This window comes from Ovis canadensis, chromosome 15 (assembly GCF_042477335.2).
Source record: "Ovis canadensis isolate MfBH-ARS-UI-01 breed Bighorn chromosome 15, ARS-UI_OviCan_v2, whole genome shotgun sequence".
Classification (NCBI taxonomy): Eukaryota; Metazoa; Chordata; class Mammalia; order Artiodactyla; family Bovidae; genus Ovis; species Ovis canadensis.
Window position 1 is genome coordinate 81,049,177 of NC_091259.1, and position 6,111 is coordinate 81,055,287.

A 6,111-nucleotide genomic window follows, 5' to 3' on the forward strand; every position below is an offset into this window, starting at 1 on the left:
TGGGGTCGCAAAGCATCACACACGACTGAGCGACTAACATGGGAGCTTCTTATACATAATCCCTAACCCTCCCTGAAGCCCTGAAGCAACAGAACCAGCTGCTGTTCCCATAGGAGAGAAGAGGCAACCAAATCTCCAAGAGGTGAAGTCATTTCACAGGACTTGTGAATGGCAGAACCAGAACATAAAGCACAGGCTAATCCCCTCACTGTGCTTCCTCTGCCATGCAGGATTTAGGCAGAATGGTCTAGTGGGCACCTCCGGGGCCCCAAGCCTCAGGGCTTGCCCCTGCAGGGCTGGCAGCCCAAGCTCCCCTCAGGGCCATGCTGGCTGGGCTGACTGCCATGCCACCCTGCTGGTCCCCTGGCTCTCCTGTGCACCAGGGCAGATGTCTGTACCTCCTTAATCAACACTGGCATCTCCTAGTCAGAAACTCTGCTGCCAACTGGGCGAGAATGGTCCAGTTTAACGGGCGGGGGGGCGGGGGTGGCTATTGGGGGGAGATACAATCCGATTTATGATGAATTAGACAAATTCTCCAGCCTTCCTGGCAGGTGACTGAGAACATGTTTCCTGACCATCCAAGCAACCTTTCTGTCATAGGCGGGTGGCCGCTGCTTCCCTTCATTCTTACCTGTGAGTCCATTTCGGGACCCTAATGCCTAGATTCAGCATCAGGCTTCCTCATGATGCTGGCCAGCACCACGGCTCCGATCAACCAGCAGACAGCCCAAGCAGCAGGGCAGGCTGCCCACTGAAAATGTGTGGACCACCAGCAGCTTGCCTCAAAGCAGGCCTCGGGGCAGTCTGACACTTGGTGTCAGTGTCCTTAGTATTGAAATCAGGTTCCAAGTAGTTGTCAGCTAAACCGCTAACTCCTGTGGCATTGATGATTCCTATTAAGTTGGGGTCACAGCTCACTAATTAACCTGCTATTCTCTTGTGACACACTCCCTGCTGCCTCCATGGCTGGCATGAACTGCCCCCCGTGAGTGGCAGAGCTGTCTAGGCCTGGCCGGTAAGTGGCACCATCTCTTGGGCCATGTCATGGCAACCCCAGAAGAGTTAAGTGGGCCCTGCAGTGAGCAGAAGAGTAGTTGGAGGGCTTCGGAGAAAGCCCAGACACGTGACGGGTCCCTGCCCCACTGGGAATATTTCTTCCTTGAGTTCTGGCAGCTTTTACTTGGCTGCAGAATATCTGAGACCCATTTGCCTTTTCTGGTCATAAACACTTGGAGTGTTGAATCTGACGTCTTGATTGCTTTATTTTCTTAACTATTTCTTTGAAAAAGCCGAATGTTTCCATAGTGATGCATTCTGTTGGTTGAAATCTTCACATATATGTGGTTCCACCCACATGCTCTCCTCAGAGGGACCTAGTCTACAACTGTCCCCTGACCCCACCCTCCCATTTTTTCTTTTTCAAGGAACCCCTGTATGAGAGCCCTGTTAGTTTTGTGCTGCTGGAATCCACTCTTAGATACAATGATTCCTGTGTCAGGGGGTCAGAAAGGAAATTATCTTGATGTTTATTCATGAGTGGAACACAGGCTAATGGTGCCTTTTCCAGCTGGCTTGGTGCTCCTGTGCCAAATTAGAAAAGCCTTTCTCAGCCTGTGGCCAGAGCCCTGTGTTGGGCTGGGCCTTCGGCATAACTTAGATAGTGTTGCTATAGCCAGCATTACCCAAAAGAGCGTTTTCTCAGATGAGCCAGCTTGGAGCTGACCAAGGCCTGTGTGACAGTGTCATCATCACAGTTATTTAGATAATACTCTAATAATCGCTCTCACTTCCCTCCCGTGTAATGGTGATATCACAGTCCCTGTTCTCATGTGGGCTCCACAAGTGTGGATGTGCTCAGGCAAGATCCTGGCCTCTGACCCCACTTGCTTTTAACTCTGGACACAAATGCTAGGTTTCTAAAAGGGAAGGAAAGGTGAAAGCCAGAAGGAAGCATTGAGTATTTACTGGACCTATTACACGCCTGCTCAGTCATGTCCGACTCTTTGCGACCCCATGGACTGTAGCCCAGCAGGCTCCTGTGTCCATGGGATTCTCCAGGCAAGAATGCTCGAGTGGGTTGCCGTTTTCTCCGCCAGGGGGTCTCCTGACCCAGGGATAGATCCTGCATCTGCATTGCAGGTGGATTTTTTTTTTTTTTTTACCGCTGAGTTACCACATAATTTGATTGCTTGCTGCTGCTGCTGTCAGTCGTGTCCGACTCTGTGCAGCCCCATCGACAGCAGCCCAACAGGCTCCTCCGTCCCTGGGATTCTCCAGGCAAGAATACTGGAGTGGGGTGCCATTTCCTTCTCCAGTGCGTGAAAGTGAAGTCGCTCAGTCGTGTCCCACTCTCAGCGACCCCGTGGACTATAGCCTACCAGGCTCCTCCATCCATGGGATTCTCCAGGCAAGAGTACTGGAGTGGGGTGCCATTGCCTTCTCCGAATTTGATTGCTTAGTTTTTTTTTAAACAGATGAGGAAACTGAGGTACTAGAGGGTAGCTCAGATCGTGAGATTGGGTATCCCTGGTGTTTGGGGAGGTCTCTGCACCCCCACCGCCATGCTCCCCCACCGCCACGGCCCCCCCATCCCCGTGCCCCCTCTCCCGCGCTGGGCCGGGGCTGGAGGGACTGCGCATTCTCAGCCCCTTCACCAGCCGGCAAAACCTTGGGTCCGTGCCTGGAGCCACAAAGCTTCTCCCCCTGGGGAGTGGGGTGGGCAGGAGGAAGTGGTGGGCCAGGCGCGGGGCTTTCAAGGGCCGCGTGATCGGGTTGCAATTAGCCACCCACTGCAGGAAGGGTGTGGGTGAGCGCTGTGACAAGCGCCTGCCGCCGCGCCTCTGATGCTCTAGGCGCCCCAGGGAAGGAAGGCGAGCAGCAGCCTGCAGGAGCAGCCTTTGCCGAGGAGACAGAACGGCAGAGGAGACAGAACGGCAGCCTTGCCTTTCTCAGAGGCTGTGGCAGAAAGGCCCTCCCCGGGAGGCTCTGCCCGCCAGGTCCCTCCCTGCTCCCCCTGCCCCCATCTGCACGTGGATGGGACCATCTGGGAAGGGAATCCACACCCTCCAAAAAGCCATTCTGGGTAGAGGGCTGTATCCTCTCTTCCTAGAGAACGTTTGTGGGGCGGGTGGGCGGATGAAGGATGCCCTAGGGGCCTCCCTAACTCTGGCCCAGACCATTCAGGCCAGCTAAGCATCCAGCCAGATCTCAGGAGAGTCCTGGAGAGGAGGAGGGCCCCCTGGAAGGGTCTCCCCCAGGCCCTTGTTGCTTAGAGAACACTTTGCTGGAATGTTTTCTCTGAAAACGTATCAAGGGACTAGGCAATAATTTTTTCCCTGCACCCTCTCTCTCATGGTAGCTGTTAGCCCCTCTTCACCTGGTGTGAAGGTGGAAAGGAGGACAGTTAGCCTAGAGGCAAAAATTGGGGGTGGGGGCATGGGGGAGTAGATGAAGAGGAGTCTGAATGTGTGGCTTCCCTTGCGACCCTCCCAGGCCCCCAGTCTGCCTCCTGGAGGCCTCCTCTGCCTTCGGGAGAGGGGGCAGAGAGAAGGACTGGCTCACTCTTCCACACCTTGCCCCTTGTCTCTGGAAGTCCCGTGAGGGTGGTTATTGGACAGATGCTCCTCTGACGGCCACCCAGGGCCATGCTGGCAGAACCAGCGTGAACACCCACAAGTGCCTAGGCCAGTGTCCTTTGCATCTCTCTGGGGTTCTCTGACCTGAGATCCCCAGCTAAAAGCAGAACCAGATGACAAGAGGGAACCTGGGCACAGAGCCCCAGAAGGTCGCAGTGCCTGTGGGGCAGCCCTTGGAGGACTGGTATGGATGTTCTCCCATGTCGCACCAGCCAGGTGACTGGGTATGTGGAGAAGATCCCTGCTGCAGCTCCAGGCAGCATCCTGCTGCCGAAAACAGAGCACACCGAACTCTGCACCAGTGGCTCCAGGGAGTTGGCTGGACAACTTCAGGCAAGCCTGCCTCAGAGTCACCTTTGCAACAGGCCCATGCCCCCCTGAGTGTCACTGTGTTGCCTGGGAGGGTGGAGTTAGGAAAGAGCTTTGACATACCGGGGGCTTCCCTGGTAGCTCAGCTGGTAAAGAATCTGCCTGCAGTGCAGGAGACCTGGGTTCAATCCCTGGGTTGGGAAGATCCCCTGGAGGAGGAAATGGCAACCCACTCCGGTGTTCTGGGCTGGAGAATTTCGTGGACTGTGTAGTCCACGGGGTGGCAAAGAGGACTGAGCTACTTTCACTTTCACTTTGACACACCCTCTGTGTCCCAGCCCCCACTTCTGCAGAGCCATTGCTGATCGAGCTTGAGCCAGGCTGATGTGGCCTTGGTCCCATCTGTCCTTCCCAGTGAGCCACCTTGGGCCCCATCCATCAGCCCCCAAGCCTCAGTCTCCTCACTTGTGAAATGGACGTCGTAGCAGCCACCTCTCCAGGGTCTCGTGAGGGGCGAGATCCTGAGTGTGGCGTGCCTGATAGTCATGTGCCCCAGCGGTGTAATAGCTTTACGCAGAACGTTCCACATGCCCTGCTAGCCCCGACCCTAACCCCTGTGCTGGGTGGGCAGTCCTGCTGTAACTGACAGATGGCCCTGCGACCCCGCCTTTCCCCTTGCCAGGCTCCCTGGGTGCCTGCATCTCCACTGCAGTCAGCGAGGGGAGGCCCAGTGGCTTTGGGGAGGAAGGGCAAAAGGGAAATTGTGCACAAGGAGGCTGATCCTGTTAGGGTCCAGCTGCACCTCCTAGTGTCTCCTGGGACGCTCTTTAGCCCGAGCCGAAGAGTGCTCCCAGATGCTGAAGTGGCCTCACATGGAGGCTCTGGAGGCTGTCAGCAGCCTCACCACATGCTCCCCAGGTAATGGGTCTCCTGATGCCCCCCCGGGCTGGCCTGGTTCCCCCGCCTCCCCCTCCATCCCGGCCCCACCCCTGAGTCAGTTCCTGATGTTTCCCAGCCTGGAGAGCAGGTCACAGGTCAGTGTGACACACCCCCACCAGTCACACTGTTTGCTTATCCTTGCAGGCCATTTCTGGGTTCTGTACAGAACGCCTTGGCCTGGAAGCATAAATAAGATTACCAGGCAGTCTTGAATCAGGAATTCTGTTCAAGACAGGGCTTTTATGCCCAGAAATTGTGTGTTAGCTGCAGTGGGGAACATATAAAAGGGAGACACGATCCTTCCTATTACAGACAGAAGTAAACCAGCGTGGCTTTTATTTTCTCCTTCAAAATTAGTTTTTATTCCTAACTACAAAAGGAGTATGTGTTCTTGGTAAGAAATGTCAAAGAAAGATACAAGGACAAAAAAGAAAATCATTTCTAACTTTACGCTGGAGTTGACAACTCTTCACATTTTGCAGTGGATTTTTTTTCTCTACATATTTGTATCCTTGGAAAAAAAAGAAAAGCAACTTCATACTGACCCCATCAGTGTGTTTTTCTACTTATTTTGTAAATTGCTGCGTGACATTAACTGTTGTTCCCTAAGGAGTGACAGCATAAAATTGTAAAGATAGATATATCATTATATAACAAGTCTGTTGTCTTAGATAATTCAGTCATTGTTGAGGTTGGAGTTGCTTTTGCTATTTGTAACCATTCTGTTGATTTTGGAAGTCATGAGAGTGGATGGTGGGGTGGTGCTCTTCTAGCTAAGAGCCTAGAATTTGGCCTCAATCAAACCTCAATTCAAATAATAAAAGAAGGGGACTTCCTTGGTTGTTCAGTGGCTAAGACTCTGCACTCCCACTGGAGGGGCCTGGGTTTGATTCCTGGTCAGGGAACTAGATCGCCCATACTACAACTAAGAGTTTGTATGCTGCAACTAAGGCACAAGCAAGGAAAAAAAAAAAAAAGGAAACGTTTATTCAAACAAACAGAAAAAAAAAAGCTCCAAATAATAAAAGAAGAGATGAGTAACATTTTTATATTGTGCCTGAATATTGTGCCAGGCACTGTGTTAAGTGCTTTACATATATTAACACATGATTTGTAAATCCACAAAACAGGCCATAGACTAGGCATTATTTTTACCTCCATTTTACAATTGATGAAACTGAAGCATTAACCCTCCCCTTATGCAGCCATCCTGTGGTGAAACCTT